This window comes from Corvus brachyrhynchos, unplaced genomic scaffold (genome assembly GCF_000691975.1).
Source record: "Corvus brachyrhynchos isolate BGI_N302 unplaced genomic scaffold, ASM69197v1 scaffold83, whole genome shotgun sequence".
In the NCBI taxonomy this organism is placed as follows: domain Eukaryota; kingdom Metazoa; phylum Chordata; class Aves; order Passeriformes; family Corvidae; genus Corvus; species Corvus brachyrhynchos.
In genome coordinates, this window is record NW_008238464.1 from 13,406,855 (window position 1) to 13,429,309 (window position 22,455).

At 39.5% G+C, this 22,455-nt stretch overlaps 1 long non-coding RNA gene across 2 annotated transcripts in view; it reads right to left on the bottom strand.

Annotated features, from left to right (window-relative positions):
- Positions 1-1,605: 1,605 nt before the first annotated feature.
- LOC108447376 overlaps positions 1,606-22,455 on the bottom strand; it is a 21,245-nt gene continuing 395 nt past the window's right edge. The window contains exons 2-8 of one of the 2 annotated variants that reach the window (XR_001862922.1): positions 21,140-21,224; positions 17,040-17,179; positions 14,929-15,060; positions 8,323-8,624; positions 7,819-7,854; positions 5,618-5,714; positions 1,606-5,227 (exon numbers count right to left, since the gene is read on the bottom strand). This is a non-coding gene — a long non-coding RNA (uncharacterized LOC108447376). Of the gene's footprint in view, positions 5,228-5,617; positions 5,715-7,818; positions 8,625-14,928; positions 15,061-17,039; positions 17,180-21,139; positions 21,225-22,455 lie in introns of both variants that reach the window. The other variant, XR_001862921.1, reaches the window with a different exon arrangement.

Consider the following 22,455-nt stretch of genomic DNA (forward strand, 5'->3'; position numbering starts at 1 on the left):
TCATCAAAAAAAACATCGAGGAACTAATAGCCTGCTCTTGCCAATTCTTATTAAATTATCTGGAAGCTCACACCAGATTATCACAGTGGCTCCATCTGGTCATATAAACCACTCTCTCCAAGTTCTTGCCCTCTGGAAAAGTCATCTGTTCCTACTGTGAGAAAAGTGGCAGCCCACCTCACACAGCAGTAGTATGGTGCCTGGTGGAATGGTATCCACCATCAGGGTACCCTAATAAACACCCATAGTCCCAGCTCCCTGGAATCTGGCACTGGGTGACAGGGTGAGCTGTCAAATCCTGCCCAGCACTGCAAAACACATGCAGAGCCCTGTGGGACTGACAGTTCCTCAAGTCCTTTTTCAGTGGGTACCGAAGAATCATGAGTGTCTTTGAGAAAACAGCCTCTTTTTATTGTAATTATGTTCCTTCTACAGTATTACAGCATGCAAGTGTGGAAGCACAGAAGTTATAAAGCCAGAAAAATCAAGGGTGAAAGCTCTATCAGCAGGAGGAATACTACTTCTCTGCTTAGTCATGAAGACTGCCCCTAAGATCACTGAAGAAAGGGCATGATCAGGATCATCTAAGCCCAGGAACCTTCTCTGAACATGGACTGCAACTGGTACCTAAGCCATGATTCTCATCCAGCTGAGGGAGAGTGACAGTGGCAGAAGGAAGTGTAGTGACAAGGAAGGTTTGCTCTACTCTTTTCTGGTTCACACTAGACAAGGTTTTCTAGTCTTTTTTTGCAAAGCAGATTAAAAGATGTATACCAAACCAGAGAAGAGGTATTTGAAGAAATCCCAACTGTTCCTGGTGCCCTCTTTAAGTACTTTAACTGTTCTAGCAGTAATGGTAAAAAAAAACCCCAAAGAATTGCAGATTGTTTGCTTTTCACACTGCACTTCAGTAAAGATTATTCATTGTAAAGATTAATGCAAACCACACCAGACTATTAAGTTTTGAATTAGAAAAAAGGGTCATTATCTACAAAGGGCTTTGTAACAACTTCTTATGTGTCCTTTCTCACACACAGATTGAACTTCTACGTGCCTGTGTCTGTAAGCCTGGGGATACCCAGCAAAATCCCCACGGCTGGCTGCTCCACAGGCATGGGAATGCAGAACTCTGTACATTCTGATGGGGTAGTTAAAAAAAAACCCTAGGCAAACTGTGATTTTGGGTTTTGACATGCATTATATTATTCCTGTCTAAAACCGTTTTTTCCCAGTAATTACCCCCAAAATTATTACTTGGAGATTTTATTTCAAAATAATGAATCTGAGAAACACTTTGCTATTAGTTTTCTAAATAATTAGTTGTGGTAGAAATCCTGCTTATACTGGAAAATTTGGCCAATAAATTAAATAGAAGAAGCTGCCAAAATTATATTTACCTTTAAAAATAATTAATCACTCATCCACACTGAAAAAAAATGCTGGGAGCTTTAAAAATTTCTTCATAGCTTGTATCTTAAGTCTGCAATACCAGGTATATAGAGAAAAACAAACCAAACCCCCTGCACTCTGTCCCCTCCCAGCTTTCACTGCTGTTTATTAAAAGTGGGAATAAGCAAAACCCCAATGAATGCTCTTGCACTTAGATTTTATTGAAAGAAGATTTTATTTTATTTGGAAGACAAAATTGATTCAAAACACTAAAGACAAATCTACACAGAAATCTCTCCAGATCCAACCCAGAAATATGCATGAATTCATTTTTTCATTAGTTTTGGATAATCGAATTAAAATTGTGTTTCATGGTCTCTCACTCCCATCTTTGCTGGATATGGACCAAAATAAGTCGTCACTTGTAGTGAGAAGTCCAAATTTACCCTCTGGGCCATGCTCTTCGCTCCTTAGAAAACCCTAGTGACCTAAACTTTGTAAATTATCCGTTTTCATCTAAAAGTGTTCTTTGAACTCACATTTTGTATCAGTAATCTACGAGATTAGCATCAGACCGTGCAGGATGATAGTTTGAATGAGTTTTGCAGTCAAGCTGGGTAGTTTTCACAACTGGACATTACTGCCTATGAAAATGGCATTAGCAAACATTGCCATTGATGGCTGGCATCAAATCATCAGCCTCATTAAATCTCTTCTCTGCAGAAGTTAAGGAGGTCTCGAAAGCATAAATGCAAGCTAATTTTGAGCAAGAGGGAAAAAATCAGATGAAAATGCATAATTATATGAAGGAAATTATTTCAAAATTGTTGGTAATTTCTAAGGACTTTGCCAATTCCTTTTTTTTTCACTCTTTTCCTCTCCTATTTTAAGAGTAATCTAGAAATCTCAGAGAGAACTTTTAGAAATTTGTAGAAATCTCACTTTTCAACTTGAGTCTGGAGGAAGATGGGTTTTCATTTAATATTATTATGGCTTCTTTCTGTCTATGAAAAGTTACTGGCATTTAAAGTTCATCTGTGAATTGGTGTCTAGCAATGCATGAAGGGGGAAACTTGCCCTAAAGAAGTTTAACTGAAGTGTACAGAAAACATTTTAAGACTCTGAAATTAGTATTTCAGAAGTTATGTGTTTTGATATGAAAATGAGATGTAAATGACACAAAATATGACAATTTTTTTGTTTGCTCTGTAATAGCCATTCCAAATTTTTGAAAGTTTTGTGGCCAAATCAACTTATTCCAATTACATCAGAAGAGCACAACAGCGAGAGCTGTGCTTGCGAAATACATTCCTTTAAAATGTAGAATAAAACTGCCTGACCGAATTTCTCAGACTGAAGGGGAAAACAAGGAAAAGGAAGTTGTAAGGCAGCAATGGTATCTGCAGCAGCACTTAGCAAGGATGAACAAGTTGCAGTGGGAAAATAAAGGACCATGTCCTTTTCTAAAGAGAAACTAAATAAGAGTAATTTGCTTTGATGTTGATGGGAAATCACTGTATGTTTTGAAACACTGGGACCTAATAGGCTGCCATTCGACTGGAATCACAATGGTCTGAATGTCAGGAGAGAGGTGTATGGGCAGAAGAGTTCACAGGACAAAGCACAGACAGGGTTGCCCCCAGTGATGTAAAAAAGGAAACAGGACAGCTGCAGTTCAAACCAGTTACCCACTGGATTTCATGGCTATTGTTAATAACACTTTGTAAAGAATATTTATTTAGTGTTAATTAAAAAATTCAGCTCCAAGGGGAAAAAAAAGCAGATGTAAAATTAATGTCTCTATAGAGATTGAAGTGGTCCATTTGGAATTTCAAAGGCAGGAAATTCATGAAAACAATCATGCAGTGGAACTGTCAAGCATTCAGTAATATCAGTTACTTAAGGAAAAGGCTCAGTATCTCAGAGGCAGAGTCTGTCACTGATTGTTACACATATTTAATGGTAACTTATTCAAAAATTCATGTCCATGCATGCAACAGGACTACCCAGTATGTGAGCTGCTATTATTGAAAATGTTCCCTTTATTACCACAACATATTGGTAAGTGCCATAGCTAAGCACACACTGTAGTATGGAGTGTACACTACACACTCTAAAGAAAAACTCTTGCCAGGCTTAATATCTATGTGGGGTTTTTAACTTATGAAAGAACTACAAACAGGCAATAATGAGTAGACTATAACGCCAATTAGTTATTTTTATTAATAAACTATCAATTTGATCCATTGTGTCAACCATGAATTGTTGCTGATTGATCAGTGAGTCCTACAGCTCCTCCAATGACAGAAGCAAGGCAGGACTGAATTCTGCCACGAAGCCAAACAGCAGGGTAAAACTTTATGTTAGTTTTGCTTTCTCCTCTATAATTAGCTAAAATAACTCTATTGCTGTTGTTGCCATTCTTCTCTGACCAGCTAACCTTATTTTAGTATATTTCTCTTTCTATCTTGCCTGATTATGGATATCATTCTGCCCCTATTACACACAGGGATGGGCCAAGAAAAAAACATGATTTGCCCCATATGTTACCTGTGATGTATCTCAAACTACAGCATAATCCAGAATATATAAAAAGCCCTGCCAGATGCTAATGGGCAACTCTTCTCAGCACTTTGGAACCCCCACTACTTCCCTTCTTGAAGGAAGGAGGAGCATCTGTCAGAACTGAGTCCATATTTTTCTGATTTAGTGGAAGCAGAATATCATCCCTAAATGTCTTTGAGCAAACCCTTTATATTACCTGTACTCTTCTTTCCTCTGATCTACCACCACCATGGGGACAACATACCCTAGGTTTACCAGCATCACCTTCTACTACTTTGACCTAGGTTTGAGGACAAATGCATTGACATTTTTAGCAGGGCTGTCTACTTTGCAAGATTTAAAGAAGGGGTTTTAGATACAAGCACAGAAAGAAAAGATAAATGACTAATTTATAACTCAAATAAAATCCTCAGCCGTGCTTAAGCTCCTTCATAGCTGTTTCAGCTCCACTCTGCCAGAAGTTCTATCTTGCCTCTCCTTGCTGTCGGTCCTGGGACCTTGAATTCAGATACATTCCTACTTCCCCAGCTGCTCCCTTTCTTCTGGAGTCAAGTTTTCCTGCTAATTCAAGTGCCCCCTGACAATCTACCTAGCTCAGTTTTTCAGACTATTCAGCGGGATTTCTCCAGCCCCACTTTGCTCATATCCATCCAGGAACACATGATCCAAATGTGAATGCTGATGGGGCTGGTAAACTTGCATGTTTAAGACTACTCTCCTTAGTCAGCCCTGATGTCTGCCTCCACTCAGTGCAGATCACTCCTTTGGTCCACTAGAGATTACTAAAATATTCATATTAAATGTCTTACAATGCATGAATTTTGTCCAGTTTGTGATCTGGGTTCCTTGACAGCTTTCTGTGGAGACCACACAGTGCTTTCAAATAGCTGAGAAACACTCTAAGAAGTTAGGAAGAGAAATCCAGCTCTACAGGACCACACGGAAGATCCATTTAATTCAGAAGATGATTTGAGAGTAGTGAATATTTTGGAACAGAGTAAGAGACAAAGGAAAGCAGACAGAGATGTCTCCCTTGTATATTCTACTTGTTCCTGGCCCTGCACAATTTCAGACTTTCTGAGCCAACAGTCACATCAGCATCTTAATGTTTAATAGGCCTGGGAGGAGAGTTCTTCCATGAACTTGTCTCATGCTATGCCTGGAAATGGTAGAAAGGCAAGCTTTCCTCCAGTCATTTGCTTTTACTGGGGTTCCCATGACACAGGAGGCAGTGAAATGCATAAGATGTTTCATCACTTCAGAAGATAGGTACCTGGAAAACAGACATCTGACTCACCTTCGGTCTGGATGAGAGCTCAGTGCTGCTGTTAGATGGAAGAAAGATTTTCAAGGGTAAACCACAAGCCTGGAATTGAATTTTAACTGAATATATCTGCCAGGGTCTGATTACAAACCACTGCACATTCGAGGCAGCTTTCTCAGCTGCCAGAGGCCCAAGAAACAACACCCCAAAAATTCACCTAACAAGCAGATGCATAATTGCAGAGCACAAATAGTAGTAGCCAACCTCACCAACTCTTTCATCACACCAGAGCAGAGCTCAGCAGAGGGACCAGTCATTAGTTTCAGCCAACCTAACCTGTAAGGTTAAGGGTGCTGGGTTAAACAGTCCAGTGGTGGTGTAATGTACAGGGTTACCTACCAGAGTTGCTTCAAGCAGTGGGCAGCATGAGCTTGTAGTTCAAGATCCAGCTGATCCAGATACTGAAGGCAGTCCTGACTGGCCCAAACCTGGCACTCTGAAAAGTACAAGGCAGAATATGATGGCAGTGGTTTCCTCCAACTCTAACAAGGAGTGAGAATCTTTGCAGCTACACAGCAAGATTCAGGTTTGCAAACAAACACACAGCACTGACAATATATGAGACAGCCCTGAAGGGAAGAGAACATACAAATGCTCCCAAAGAAGTAAAGTCTATGTGAGAATCCATTCCAGGAAGAAGGATGATTTCCCTCTCTGGGGCTGCAAAAACATTTGTGGCCATACAGCAAGCCTGTAGATGAACTTAACAGGTCATGAAAAAGTACTGAAAATATATTCTATTTCTGATGAAATTTTTTTCCTAAAGCAAACCTTTCAGGAGCCATAGTGACACCTAGACACCCACAGATTTCTCAATCACCATGTGGGTACAAAGCCAGAGTTCCTGAAGAGCTTGGTCTCAGATTCTAACCAGATAGAAATGCAGGAGGAGTCTGAGGCACAAAGAACTCGTCTGGAGTCAAAAAGGCCAAAAATCATAGAGAAAAAAGCGACCCTGATTCTCCTGAATTCCAGGCTATTTCCCAATGTATGCAGTCCCAGGCTCTGCACAAAATTCAAGCCATATGAAGGACGAAGAATTATAAAACCTGAGACTAATGAAGATAAACCATGGACAATACTGCAAAGTGGATGTATGTGGCATAACTCAACTGAGCCAAGAAAATCACAGAGAATCCTTTCTATTAGCACAAATAGATTAAATTAATGTATATTTGTAGAAGTCTTCTCCAAGAGCAATTGCTTGATCCTGTGCTGCAATGCAAACCAAATGCAAAGGGAAATTTTGTGACAAAGGTCTATAGAAAACAATAAATATAAACACACACACACACATATATATGTGTATATATATATATGTATATGTGTATTTAAATGAGTACTCTAGAGACATCTCCTGGACATCACTCTTGAACTCTTCTTTCCAAGATAAGGAAGTTTTGAAGTCAAGACTTTTAAAAAACTATGCTGTGAAAAAAACCCAAAGAACTCACCCATAATATTTGACATTATGGGTAGTTGTAATTTTATTTTCAGTCCTTTTACACTCCTGCTAGATGGGTGCCTTGTCCTCCTAGCATTTATTCAACATCAAAATAGCTTAAAACATCATTTAGCTGCATATCAGCAATTGGGTTGAGTGTTCACCACATCTTTCTGCTTAGCTTTCAAATATTTGCAGCAGGAACCACTTGGTTGTACACATGGAAAATAAAATCCTAACACATTGTAGGAGACTGTACTATATGCTCAGCTGCTCAGCCAAAGCAAAGCAGTCTTTGTAGCACAACTCAAGGTTTGCCATTGCTGCTGCAATGGCAAAATAAACCATTTAAGATTATATTGGGGACACCAAATTTCTGTCCTAAGGAATAAAAGATGGTCACAGAACGGCTGAGCCAGCATTCCTCCAAGCCCTTCTTTGGATAGTGGCAATACAAGGATGGATCCCAAGTATAACTAATATAACTATTAATATATAATTATTTTCCAGTGATGGAAATTTTAAGGCTAATCCAAAAAAAAGCATAGAGAATCTGGTTTGGAACAAATTCCAGTACCGCATCATGCCCAAGATATGAATTATTACAGTGCCCTCATGGATATTTTTAATTCTCTTGTTATATAAAACATATACATTCAGGAAAAATGGGAGGAAGATCCTTATTTTATAGAGAGCTTGCTGATTCCCAAAAGACTGGAAGTGCATTTCAAGAGTAATTTGTCTTAATGCAAATCTAAGCCATGGCTATTTTTGATGCAGTGACTGAACTCATAACTTATAAAATGAAATAGAAACATTTGTCAGGAGTTGCAAACCAATTGTTGAAAGGCGTGCATTTGTCATGGGATGTTAAATATAAACTTACACAAGTGTAGAAGGCTTTCCTGTGATGAGCCCTTTACAGAAATAGTTAATTAATGTTCAATTCAATTAGTTCATGGTAATTAGCAAAGCTGATTGTAGTAAAGTGTCTTTAGCAGCCAATATTTTTCAGCTGGAGACTGCAACAAAACTCAAAAACCCAGTTATGAATATGGGAGTGACTTAAAGTTTATTAATAATACAACAAACAAACCTGATTTCCAACTCCTCAAGGAATCCTTGTAATTTTCTGATTGCAGTTCAAAATGAGATGGAGCACAGTGATTAATCCGTGAGCTACAGAATAACTACTATACATATAACAGATGTCTGCTGTGACAAGGGGCACATTACCTTCATGTTTATATTAAGAAAGAAGAGGCATTCAACTGTTTTATATGGGAGAGTTGTGGGAAAGATCTCAGAAAGCCCCTATGAGAAGGTGGGGAATTATAAATATTTGCAAGTGTTTATTCAGGTGCCACTACAGTACACTGGTGAAACACAACCTGAATGCAAAGGGGAGTGAGGAGAAAACATCTGATCTAAATGTTACTTGATTCGTTTCACCAGTACAGATATTGACTCAGTTCATCTCACTTGGTCAACACCAGCCTGAGCCAAAACTTTCATGTTCATTAACATCAGCTACACAGGCAACAGGACATTTTTCAAAGTAAAATCTTGCTGGAGAAATAATACTACTAAAAGTAATTACTTCTGAATAATTAGAAACACAGGAAGCAGCTCATCTTCATAAAGGTGGGTGGGTCCCAAGCTATTTGGAGACATGGCCCCAGATACCCTCCTGCTTTCCTTGTGCTAGGATTTAGTATTGAAAGATGCTGATGCCTTTGCTCCTCTTCAACCACCACCCCAACCAGCTTGATACACAAAGCCGGGTTCTTCAAGGAATGTGAAAAGTCCATCTACGTTTGCATGAGCTGGTACAAGGATTTAGTGACTTTGGTTGGAGTCCTCTTCCACTTCTGATGGGAGAATATAAGTATTTGGGCCCTACTGGAAAAAAAAAAAAACAAAACAAAACAGCAATTCAGACAATAGACATAAAGGGTAGGATTCAGCTAAAGTGACCTGTCATAAAGTCATATGTATGTGACCCCATGTCAACTTGGGGCTTCAGGTCCCACCATGTTCAAATTGCCTTATCTGAAAATGCTAGAAGTGATCTCCTGGACAGCTCTCTCATTTCTGCTGAGCTCACTTTGCCCACATGGTGACACCTACATATAGACATCTAAATTTAAAAACTGAACATACCTGAATTTTGTCTTTATGAAAGAGAGACTGTGAAAACTAGGACACAGGGGGCCTGTTTGTTGAGATGGGCCTTCCCTTCTCACCTGTACCTCTGAGCATCCAGAGAGACTGAAGTTTTGGAGGTCCTGACAGCAATTACAGCATAGGGAACCCATAATCATTCTCCTCTTTGAAAACTGACCCATCCTATAAAAAATGGAGGAGTCACAACTGGCTGCTTCTCTCCCCTGTTTAACCACTTTGAGCAGTCCAAATAACACACACTTCATTCCAAAATCTTGCTGTTTAAGTTTGCCCCCCTAATAGGAAATAGCTCCAGTGCCCATCAAATTCCTTTCCTCCCAACCGTTGCCTTCAGGGAGAGGGTCTGGGAAGGGAATTGTTTCAGAGCACAACCAGCTCCATTTGCCCCCATGGACAGTGGCAGGAAATGATCCCAATTAATTCAGCTTTAGGAACGCTGCCATCTGTACTGACAAAGGAAAATCATTAGACCATTGTCAGTTGATGGTTCCTTTGCCCAGTGCTCTATGTGGCTGATAAGAATTGCTGTGCTAAATGATGATAAACAAGGGGGGCGGGAGGGGGAATAAATTAAGCTCCAATCCAATACACCCCAAAGCTTCCCAAAAGGATCCCAAGGATATAAGTTCAGTAGCTGGGTATGCACAGTGTTTATTAACTCTGCTTTTCTTATCGTCAATTTCTGATTTCATTTTAAACATCTCCTGGAGGAACTCAAATGAAAAAAAATCAATTTATGTTCCAATGCCAGAAAAAACTGGAATAGATAATATCCAACCAAGGGAAAAAAAGTAAATCCAATCTGCACCTTAGTTGAGCAGAGTAACTCATTGACTGGCTAGGCAAGCATGCTGTATGTTTGGGGAACAAAAGATGTGAAATTCCAACTGACTTCAAAAGCAACAGAATCAGGTCTTTCTGAAAGCAACCTATAAAATATATATTCACTAAAACCCACAGGCGTAAGCGTAACTGTATTTATTTCACAGAGGTTATTGGTATAAAACTGCAGTATCACCAGGCAGCAAAGCAACATTTGGTTCAGTCTCCAATGAAAAAACTGAGAAATGCTGTACATGTAAGATTTGTTGTACCTCATGCCTGCCAGTTCTCTCCATGCTTCTAAAATACCAATTTCAAACAAGACCTGGCAATCTTATGTATATGTAAACAGTCCCAAATTACATGCAGTGCAAAATGTGCCAGAATCAGAAAGCAAAGTATTACTAAAAATGGCTTTTTCCTACAAACCAGAAACTGGTTTGTAGGAACTATAAACTCTGAATCCAATCTTATCTCTAATAAGAAACAATTGGCCCTACACTGTCTCACTGGCACCAATTAAAATTGTCTTTGTTAGAGATGATAATCACAGGAGGCAGGAAAAGGGACACAACACTTTGTTTGACCTTGGAACATCCCATACGCATCAGAAGTCAGAACACGAAGCAAAATGAGAAAATAAATCTTGTACAGGAGATGCAAAATAATATAAAAGCATATTCCTTTGGAGAGGAAAGAAGCACCTCAGGCCAACAAACATGAGCAAACAGCCAATGGGAAAGTGAGCCATGGCACTGCAGAAGATGCAGGAGCCCTGATAGATGGTTCAAGTACCTGGGGATTGTATAGGATTTCAGGACTGCCCGGGGTTTGTTTTCTACTGGATTCCATAAGAAATGTTTAACAGAATGACTTGCAGCAAAAAACAAGATGGTATTTGCTAAAAGAACCATAGTTAAAATATCAAGACAGTTGGAGGAATGCAATAATCCCCCTTACTCCCTGATCTACCTCTTCTGCCTGAGAGTATGGAGAGGTAGCAGAAGGAGAAGAAGACTTCCAGCTTGCATAACAGGATATAAACACTCCTGTGGGCTCCTGCTGTAGTACTGTACTTTTCTACTATCATCTTTACTGAGGCTGCAAACACAAAGGTCTACACCTACTTTTCAAAATCCAAACCAAACACAGCAGATGAGGAAAAGAAAAACTAAAAATAAACTTAAGATCAATGATTTTCAAATAAGAAACTTCTTGGGGAAAAAACCCCAGGTTCTTCTACAGAATTATCATCCTGAAAAACTTCAGCTCTAACTCCTTTTATTTTTTTACTATTTTTTTTTTTATAGGAAGAACATGGCAGCAGTCTGGAAAATAGTGAAAGAAGGAAGCAAATCTAGATGCCATTTTGCAGCTGCAGGTGTCTGGATCCAGCATTTATACTGAAGATAAAGGGTATAAAGAGCATTCAGTTCAGAACAATATCCTCTTCTGCTTGGGGGGAAGAAGCTACAGATGCTGCAAACCAGCTGTAAGGACAAATCTGACAGAGGACGTTCCCGTGTCATTGGAGAAAGGTCTCTAATCATCTACAAAGCAAAGCTGTGGAGCAGCCTTTCAAAAAGAGTAATGGGACTAGAACTTGAGTCTATAAAGACAAATTTCTCAGGTGTAGGTATCATATGGCTGTCCAAGTGAGAAGTGGGCTGAACAAGGTGATCAAGGTCCTTTCCTATCCATATCTGTATGTCTGCACATAATGAACACAATAAAGATGGCAACTGTGACACGAAGACCACACATCACCATTTCACAGATTTTCTTCTGCTGAGATAACCTGCTCACTTTCATCTAGATAAGTAAAGTAGATCCAAAATAAAATAGGGTAGCTCCTACAAACCAACAGCAAAAGAATGATAGAGAGTTGAAACTTCAAAATTTTGATCAAAAATATTTACATGGTAAGCAAAGTTTAATTTTCATCCATGTCCCTAGTTTCCAGAATGCCAAAATTCATTAAGTCCCAAGGACAAAATTTGTCTTCAAAAGTGCTTGCCAAGCAACAAATACAACTCCATGAGCAGTACATTCTGGGTATCCAGCATGGTAACTTTGAGCCAGAAGCTGAAGTCTGAATTTTGGTGTTCAGCTTGGTCCCTCAAACACCCTCACTGTGTGAGAAAGGCACTCCAACTCTACTGCCTTTACCAGTATAGCCACGTCTGCCCTGCCCAAAGGCACATTCCTCCCCCTGACAAATGGAAGGGAGAGGAGGGACAGTGGCAATATTTGGATTAAATTGATTAATCTGGGAGTGATCCAGTTCTAATCAACACTTAAAAGAAAACCCCACGTTCCCTCCCACTGCCAAAATTAGGCCTTAGTCTCCCAGATCATCTAGCACTAATGAACTGAGATGCATTTTATGTAGCTAATTCTCATATGGTCTGACAAAAATGGGAAAAAACAACTGCTGTCTTCCAACATATTAAAAAGATCCAAACCAGTTCAATCCAAATCATCACATTTGAAAATATGTTCACCACATTTGCAAAAATTTAAGACCACCTTTTATTTAATTATTTCCAGGAAGTAATGGAATATTTCTATTAAAAGTTAAATCCCAGGACCACTGTTAGCAGATTGCACAATGTAGGAGATCCTGGTTTAATGCAGCTTTCAGGAGTTGGATTTTACACCATGCTTCAAGATCTAGTTCAAAACAAATGTCTGGTTATTAGTTGAACCCATTGTTATAAAAGTGAGCAATTCTGTAGCAACAGAATATCTGAACAGCTGAAAGAAATATAGAATCATGAATCCTAAGCAAATAAAAACCTTTCATAAAGGAAACATTCCAAAATATATTTCCAAACAATGGTTGACTGCAACCAAGTAATTCACACCCTGTTGTGAAACAAACAGTAATAATTTCTAGCAGACACTGGGGCTCAGAAGCAAACAATGATTCCCTTTATTTCCTCCTTCTCTTCCAAGCTGGTTTACCAAGAAAGTGTGATTAAAAGTAGCATATATTAAATAAAAGAACTGAACTCACTTCCAGCTCTAAGAGAGTAGATTAGTAAATTCATTTTTTCCTCAAGTGCTATTTCTAACAGAATGCTCTTTTAAAAAATCAATCAAGCTTCAAAGTCAGCTTAACACTTCAAAAAATCACCTTCTATTTAAAGTATTTTTGGCATGAGGTTTGGCTATTGTTTTCAGTGCTCCTTCCAAAGGCTGGTTTGCTGTAACGGAGTGGCTACAGTCTCAGGCCCCACATAGGTGACAGTAGCTGTATGCACTAATTTTGCAGTTACTCGAACTTGCATGGGGACAATGTGGACCTATGCTCTGTGCTGAAATCACACACCATTTAGGTTTGAATTTACTTTGCACTTCAATACAATTAATATTTTCTATTGAAACTATAGAGCAAATGTCAGCCTTAGTCAGACAATACTTTGAGTTATTTGAATGTTGACAGTGCAGGGCTTTTGCTAAAGCTGTGTGAGTGACAGTTTCTGGCACTCTTTTAGACATGTGGGTAGGAGCATCAGCAATTAAATGTCAAGCACCGAAGGGCTGCCAAGGCCCCACAGGCTTCCTCCTGGCCCTCCAGGTTTGGGCAGGTGGGACATCCTTCTCCCCAGGACCTCTCCATTGTAAGACAGATATCCACGTGTCTGTTTTCTCTCTGACCCAGCCAATGTCAAAGGGAGCTGTCTCATGGGCAAACCTCAAGCACGTCAGAAGTTTTTGAGGTCTGTTTAATCCCTGAAAATTTGGGTCAGTTTGAGAAATGTATCCCCATCTGGAATAAAGACCAGTCTGCTGTGGGGCCTAAAGCCTTAACAAAAGAAGAATCTCCAGAGATTTTAAGTGGTCTTAGTGTCAGAGAAGAATTAAAGTGCAAATGTTGAGAGGAAGTGGGGGGTTTCTTGTTTAATCATTAACATTTTGTAGTTGATCTTTTACTTTGTTGCAAACCCTGAGGCTGTTGGTTTTTTACCAAACCCATTCACCTGTGGCAGAGCTATGAACTTTGGCATTTCAGAGGTTTGGCTGCCATGCAGAGATTGCATGTATTTTTTGTACTACTTACACTGTTATCATCAGTGTACACATCCTACTAGAAGAAAAACCACCCTGAAGCAGTTAGCTAATGCTGAATTTCTCTGTTCTAAGAACAAAAGATTTTGCTGAAGCCTGATGAGACTGACTCAATTTTACAGAAATCTCAAGAATCTGCTACTGCCCAGTAATAAAACCTTAACAGAAATCCAATAATAAAAGCACTTTAACAACAAAGTTATGTGTAAATGATTTTGCATTGCCAGCGGTTCTAAAATGCCATTTTAAAACATTTCCTTCTAGAACGTTCTCTGAAAACTTTTTCCCAAGTTAAAAATTACAGAGTTTTTAAAAGTAGAAATTTGAAAATTTTTATTGATGCAAATGGTCTGTAGCATGCTACGTTCCAGATAGATTATTTTAAGTTTCTGTATGACCATGTTTGTGGTCTTTTTCCCTCCCTCTTGCATTCTATAAATAAAAACAATTCAACTGTAATGCAGACCGTCCTTATATAAGGTGTACGGAGCAAAGACAGACTTTCTTTCTTTCTTTCTTTCTTTCTTTCATCTATCTATCTATCTATCTATCTATCTATCTATCTATCTATCATTTCCATGGTCCTTAGAGCAAAACCTCGATTGGACACTGTAGCATATAAAGTAAGGATGCTGCAGAAAGTGAGAGATGACCAATGTGTTGCTTCTGTTGCATCATTCTAAGCATTACTTAAATTCAGAGGTTGAGGTTGTTTAGGCAATTGGTGACTGACAGAATCAGCCCCAGGAGTTTGTATCGGTTTCTCTCAGGAAGGTGGCAATAGAACTGACAGGATGCTAGAAAAATATGCCTCTTATTTTTTTGTCTTGTTTGGGAAAAGGGAACATCTGCCTGTTAGTGGTTTTGATTAGCATAACATGACTTCTCTACTGTGAGAGGCAATACTGACCTTCAAGACAGAGGGAATAGTGAGTCAAAGAGAAAGAGAGTGAGTCTATTTTCCCTGTAGATTTTTAGGCTATGTAGCATTAGGGAACAGATCTTTGGCTTTTCTACAAGTTCCCTGAAAGTCACTACCACGGGACTTTCCTCTCTTCACCTCTTTGAGCAGGAAAACTGGAAACAATTAAAGATTTTAGAGAACAGCCATTCTGTCTCTTACCTCTGTGCATAACTCCCAGATGTTTCAATGCGAGTTCAGCTTCCCTGCAGGAGGGAAGAAGCAGCACCTTATGCCTCCGAAGTGGACCTTGTTCTCCATGCTCTAAATCCTTCAGATATCCAAAGTGGATAACTGAATGAACACAAAGACAAGCTGATTAGGAAAATGATTATGGACCTGAACAGGTGTGCCAGAACAATGAGGCATCTGTACTCTGACTGGACCCTATTTAAGGAAGCAGAAATAAAAGTTTTAGAGATTTCAAGACGGTAGGTGACAAATGGCATTGCATACAAAATTTGCACACCATATGGAAAAAACCTCTTCAAGTCTTATTTAGGTCTTTTTCCTATCACCTCTCTCCTTCTAAACCCCCAGCATGGAGATTAGGCTCACACAGACCACTTACATCCTTTTGCCATCCAAAAGTTCAGCTGTATTGAGTGTTCAAGAATATGATTTGGGGAGGAAGGATTTACCACAATGACCATTTGCATATGGTCTACAGGAAAAAGAAAAATTCAATGGATTCACATTTAGTGAATGAAATACTGAAGCTCCCTCTCTGTGGATGCCAAAGGTAATTTTGGCTTCTTCCACTCCATGTGTGTATAAAGAAATATAAAACCACACAGGGTTACAACGCAGAAGCTATGCTATATTTGCTTAACAAATGAAATATAGATACTTAAATGAAAATTAAACAGTCGAGACTATGTTATTGTAGTAGAGCCAAACGAGTCTAAAAATCCATAGAATAAATAATCTATATAATCCTCTGGTTAAAGTAATTCAACAGAGTAACTCATATCAACTCCAAGAATTTGCTTATGCCTGTCTGCTTGACTAGGTCTCTGTCTTTAATTTAAGCTGCAAATAGGATATGCAGTTATCTTCTGAAGGGCTTTGCAATTGCTTTTCTCTAAATTAATTGTAAGATTCAGCTGGTTCTTAATCTGGATGGGACGAGATATGCCATACAAAGAGCCTTGTTTGCAATTTCATTTCAGATTTTTGTAATCAATTTCCTAATGGGATTATATTCAGGGTTCATTCACTTAGCACTGAGCCTTAAGTTTTCCTTGGCCCTATGCTTTACAGCAACACTCCTATTCTACTGTGGCATAAAGTTGTTTACCCCTTATGTATTATTATCAGCACTGAGCATAAAAGACATAATGCTGATCATGTCCTTAAAATAATAAAAGATGGAAGAAAAGTCAGATATCGTCTCCAAGCCAAGTGTACAGCATGAAGGAGACATGCTCTGACTACTTAGAAAATATTTCATTCAAAACCCTCAGAAGCCTAAAGTGTTAGCAGTCAAAGAAAGGGGAAAAATGGGAATGAGTGGGGTCACACTCCTCTGAAATGATTTCATTGCTGATTTCCATAAGAACCAGAGACACCTCTTTGAAAATCCTCATGGACACAGATTGTAACTACTCCCTCAGCCTGTGACAATCTCCTGAGGGTTGCTACAAAAAGTCCTCAGGCAGAAACCAAGCCAAGTTGTTTATTTTTGTTTCCTCTTTTTACAGCTTCTGTCCAAGTATTTTGACCCCAAAATTTTAAGGCATAGAAGACAATAGCACTGAGTGTCAGTCAGTCTCTTTAGCAGTTACACCAGGTGAAAGGATATTAGCTACAAAGACTTTGAGCACCATGTAAGCCAGCACAGGGCTTTGCCATAGAACAGAAGCATAGAGTGATAGAATAGTTTTGTTTGGAGGGGACCTTTAAAGGTCATCTAATCCTGCCCCCCTGCCATGAGCAGGGACACCTTCCACTAGAGCAGGTTGCTCAAAGCCTCATTCAGCCTGTCTTTGAACACTCACAGGGATGGGGCATCCACAGCTTCTCTGAGCAACCTGTTCCACTGCCTTCATTATAAACGAATTCTTCCTTATATCTAGTCTAAATCTACTCTCTTTAAACCATTCTGCCCTTGTCTGACCTCTACATGCCCTTGTCACAAGTCCACATCCAGCTTCTCATAGGTCCTCTTCAGGTACTGGAAGGTGCTATAGGGTCATCCCAGCGACTTCTGCAGGCAGAACAGTCTCAACTCACAGCCTGTCCTCACAGGAGAGGTGCTCCAGCTCTCTTACCATCTTCATAGCCCACATCTGGACTTGGTCCAACTGGTCCTCATCCTTCTTATGTCAGGGCCCCAGAGCTGGACAAAGTACTCCAGGTGTATTCTCACCAGAGAGTCCTGTTCCTTCATCTTGATAAAGAACCACAAGGTCTATACGGAGAGATGGGGACATGCATTTTTGTTTTATACAGCTAAAGAATTCCTCTACCGATAAATAGTCCAGCAGTCAGGAAATATGAAAGGTCTGGGAGTACCAACAAAACCAATTTTATTAGAGCCATAATAAACAGGAACTTGCACCAGTATTCCCACTGCAGAGCATGATTTTATTTTTTTTTTCCTTGAAATCAATTATTGGAGCACAGATTGCTTCAAAGGGAAAAAAAAACCCTGACAGAGCATCTCAAAACCTTTGTTTTCTATTTATTATTATTATTATGCAAAACAATAAAAACTTCTTTTATTGTTACCTTTAAAACTCCTACTTAATGTGATTTTTGTCAGTTTAAAAGCTGCATAAACCTAATCTTGCACAAGGCAAGAAAACAGACAGTACCTCATGAAATTGGTTTAGAGGTATATGGTAGAGTTTGTCTTCTATTGTGGACACCTTCCATTTCATCAAAGCACCAAAAAAGGTTTCCCTTTCTTTTCCTACCCTTATAAACCTCCATGATGTCAGTCCTCATAAAAGGAAAATTTATGCAGTGGTCAAGCACACCTTCAGGGTGTCTTTTCTCTCAGAATCTCAGCTGTGTCCAAGGACCTAAAGTAAATTAATCAATCCTTCACTAAATGCATGTGTTTCTGAAGTTCAAAGTGTTTTCCCAGTTCATTGAACAAATCCTTATTTGCTAGGACATTTCCAGTCACTTAACTTTAGAAATCCAGTCAATTACTAAAGAGAGGAAAGTTGGATTATTCCTGTGCTTATCTTCCAGAAAAGCAAACTCTTGCAGACTATACTTAACAACCTAAGAGGGGAAAAAATAAACAGGAAGGTTTGAAATCTTTGTGGAAGAAATGATCTAATCCTGATTGTGAGAGTATTCTGACAGTATAATAAGAGAAAATAATGCATCCCTTTAAAGTCATTATATACATTTTGTATTGTACCGATATACTCACTGGAAAGCATAACTAAATCATAAAAAAATATGTTATGGGAAATGCAGTGTAAAATATACATAAGCTGGTTAAGGGTCATGTGTCTCAGAGAGTGCTCAGTCTAGCTAGCTGTGTCTTCAGCACAAACTGAGGAAAAAGGAAAAAAAAGGCTTTCCTGAGCCAGAAACCCACAGTGGAAGGTGATCAGAAGAGGAGAAGCATTAAACCTCCTGGCTGACAGACACTGTTCACCATTGCCCTGAGCTAACACAAGGTCCCTGGGCAGGCAAGGACAATGGGCTCTAGGGCAGTCTCCACTCCTTTCACTTAGCTAGAGACCTGAAACTGATTTTTCCAGGTGCAAGGCAGCAGTTTTTTTCTGATGATTGAGAGTATGTGCATGTGTGCAGGCAGCTCACCCTTGGAGCTTTGCCCTTGTGGTGAGAAGAGGGTTGAGTGGTGCATGCACTACACTGCATGGAGGTAAGGAACGAGCAGATGTTCACGCTGACTACCAAGGCAAAGCTCCCAGTCTTAAAAGACATATTTTGAGATTTTAAACATCCATTTGTTGCAGATAGAGTCTGAGGTGGTCATTTAAATTGAACTTTCATCCTTGACAATACAAAGGTTGTTAAGTAGGGCTTTCAGAAATGTGCACACACCTGTCTCCAAGGGCTTTAAACCTGGCACTGTAATATTTAAATCACTTGAAAAAGTTACAGGATAAGATAAAATCTCCTCAGGTTAAAGAACTGATGCTTTGGTTATTCCCTCATTCCCACCCCAACCTTTACTTACCTACAGACATATACTATAAACTACAATTGTATTAATGATATTTGGAAATTTTCCCTTGCAAATACCAGTTGTTTCCTCCTCTTGATAGACTATATTGTTTTCTGCTAAAGTTTCATTGAATAAAGCATCTGTTTTCAAGGACCACTAACAATTTTAATATGATTTCCTTATACCTGCAGGTGCTCTCATCTGCATTCACACTAGTGCTCACAGCCAACTCTGAAGGCAGACAAATTCACTGCAAGGAGGACTGAACCTATTCAGTGTCTTGTATGTTTTCAGTAAATACAGATTTCTTAACCATCACTCTGCTGCTTGTGATGGCCAGATTTTAATGTTAGAATAGAAAAACAGGTTAAAGACACACCTGGAAGAAAGTCTCGGTTTTCAGCACAAATTTACATGGCCAGCTTTGCAAATAATAGCCTGGTGTTTCATGTGGTCTTGTTCCAAAAATACTAGAGGGATTTCAGTTGTTTCCACTCCAAAGGAGCAAAACATTTCATTGCCCTCTGAGATTTCTTACATATTACATGCAAATGTTCAGACATCAAAATGAGTGCAGTAAGCCAAGCATACAAAGTGAATGATGTATATATTGTGTGCAGTAAGGAACCATGAGAACTAAGAAGAGGAATACAAGCTCTTACTCCACCTAGGGTCATGCTTTTCTGCTTTCTTGAGTTCTTTCAGATTATTTAGCAAGGAACCAATTCAGAATTCACTGGATGGCTATGCCTCTAGGACCAAGAACTCACCATGGTCCAAAACATCTGAGATAAGGAAAAGAAAGAGAGAGAAGATATTTTTTCCTTACTTGCAAGAAATTACTTCTTGTGCAAGCCATAACCAGCATCTCTGTCCTCCTGAAGACACATGGGTAACCCTGGCACTGCAGCCTGAAGGACTACACTATTGCTTTTATCCCTCTTGCATCTGAACAAGCACTTTGCTGCTAGGCAGCATCATGTGCCCTGGAATGGTTATTTCCAGTTCAAGAGCTGTCCTTTAGGCCAAAATAAAAAGCTATCACTGAAAATTTTGATTTTGTTTTCTTGGAAGTAATCCCACATATCATTCCAAATCAAGCAAACACTTGTCAGGACCTAAACCAAAAATTTCAGTCAGTACTGCTGTGTCCCCAAATACACACTCCTTCAGTCAAACGGTCAGGACTTTTACCTGAGGCCTGGAAAATTTAGGTTGAATCTCAGTCTCTGTGTAAGGTTATTTATTTTTTATTATATGCCTTCTACATGCCTTGTTCTTCAAGTGATAAGGGCACAGTTCCCTCACTCTCTTGTTCACACTACAGAGCTTTGTGGAAAATACTGGGCTACTGCCTGGAGGAAGAATTGGATTATGTCTCACACTCCCAGCATGTCTCACCTCTCAGGGCATGTCCTGTTGTATACTTTTTTTCCAATATCTGCACATTAATAATGGATGGCATAGCACTACCAGGTCACCCTGAGGAAGATTTGCCTACAAATACCCTTTAGCCTTGCATTTCATAACCTGTCCTCAAAGAAACTGGGATGGGAGGAGGAGGGGAAGGAGTTGAAACTCCTGCGAAGGAAGAGAAAGTTGTCAAAACTTTATCCCCTTCTATTCATCTAGCACAAAACAACAGAATGCACGCTACCCAGCAAGTTCAGACACATAGCTTTAGGATGCCAAATCTTCATTTTTCCTTGAAGGAAATAATCCCTCTCCCCAGCTCTGTTTCCAAGGGGATTAAAAAGAATCTGTCAGCCCATCCCTCCAGGCTTGCCTATACAAAAGCAGCACTCCATAAGAGCATTTATCTCTTGAGTCAGAACACTTTTTCCATCTAGTAAATAAAAAAATTTTTGGTCCTAATAAAGAACAATTCATATTTAATATCTTTAACAAGAACTTTTTATACAGTTCCAGAAAATAAACCTGCAACTAATATCCTGAGTCTGAGAGTGTTACTGATCTTGCCAAGTCAATCTAGTACATTGCTTTAGAGAGTAAGAAAGATAATATAGAGCCTCTGGGTGGGATTTCTTAAAATGGGCTCAGAGGAGAGCAGTTCTAGAGGCAAATGAATAGCAGGGAAATGAGCCCTTCTCCTCTCTGGTCCCTGAGCAGAAAAAATATTCATATTCCATTCCTGTCCCTCACAGCAGTGACACATCTATGTACTGTAGATCCTGACTCAGATAAAACCCTTACCTTCCAACTCACCATCCTGAGCACAGGATGGCCCCAAAAGCCAACTCCACGCTGAGCAGTGTGAAAGCTTCTGGGGAGTTCATGGCTGAGAAATGTAGAGGCATAGAAAGCATGAGGTATACAACTGGACAGAACAGAAAAACAAAGATATACACAACACAGAGAAAACAATGATTATTACATGAACAATTTTGTGAGAAGAACAGATGGATGGAAACACTAAACAAAGGCTGCAGCAACTGTACAACGGGATGAGTTGTAGGGAGGGAGGCCATTTCCTATAACACCAGTCCCAAGAGGAGGGGGTTGACACAAAATTAGTAGAGCAAAGGATTTAACCTCTTGCCCAGCAGCTTTCTGTGCAACTCAGTACTGAAATAAGTGATCTTCTGGAAAGACTGGACTTCACCAACAAAGCATTTGTTACCATTCCTGTGCCTGGCTACATCAGTGAGGGGTTCTGGGACTCTGTGTCATGAACACATGTGCCACCATCAGTCGGGGCCACAAAAAGTCACTGGATTATCCTTTAGCCAAGACAGATTAAGCCAGAAAACACAATACAGAAGGCCTTCAGTTGCTGAAGGATCTTAAGCACTGATACCGAATTTCTGGGTGGGAGTCCCAGAGACTTTGTGGAAAGAAAAAATTTGTGGGATGAAAGAGGGCAATCAAGGACTCCTTTGATAGGGATAGGCTGTGAAAAAAATTAAAATGGTGATTTGTCCTAGTAGACTAAGCATAGGTATCCCTGAGGCACAAAATGGTGTGCAATACAAAAATCTCCAAACTGCTGTAGCTGGCTGTTGAACCAGTAGTGGTATCGTTATGCCACAGTAGATACACAGTAGATTTTAATCAACTGATTAAAAAAGCAAATCTTAGGACTTTGTGCCTGACAGTATAGCAGTATACCAGTACACCAGCTGGATTTGATCTAGTATTTCCACATAGAGATGTGCTCTGTCCTGTAGATCTACAAGAGTGAGTTTTTTTCCCAGTTCTCCATTTCATAATCTGGGTACACCCCAAGTATCCCTAATGATGTCTCCTGGAAGCATCTCCTCTTTCATGAGCCCTAGAAACCCACCAATAAAAAATAGCTTCTTAGGGACAACTACTAATAAAGTGCTATGTTGAAAAAGTCTGAATTAAAGAAGACCTTAAGAAAGAGGAGCAACAGCTGAGCAAGGAGATTTCTCTTGTGTTCTCAGTGTCCCATGACCACAGTGTGATGATCACCCCAGATAGTGCTTGGGGTTCTAGATGGTCACAAGGCACAGGTAACTACTGCAGACAAGAAAAAAAAGAGTATG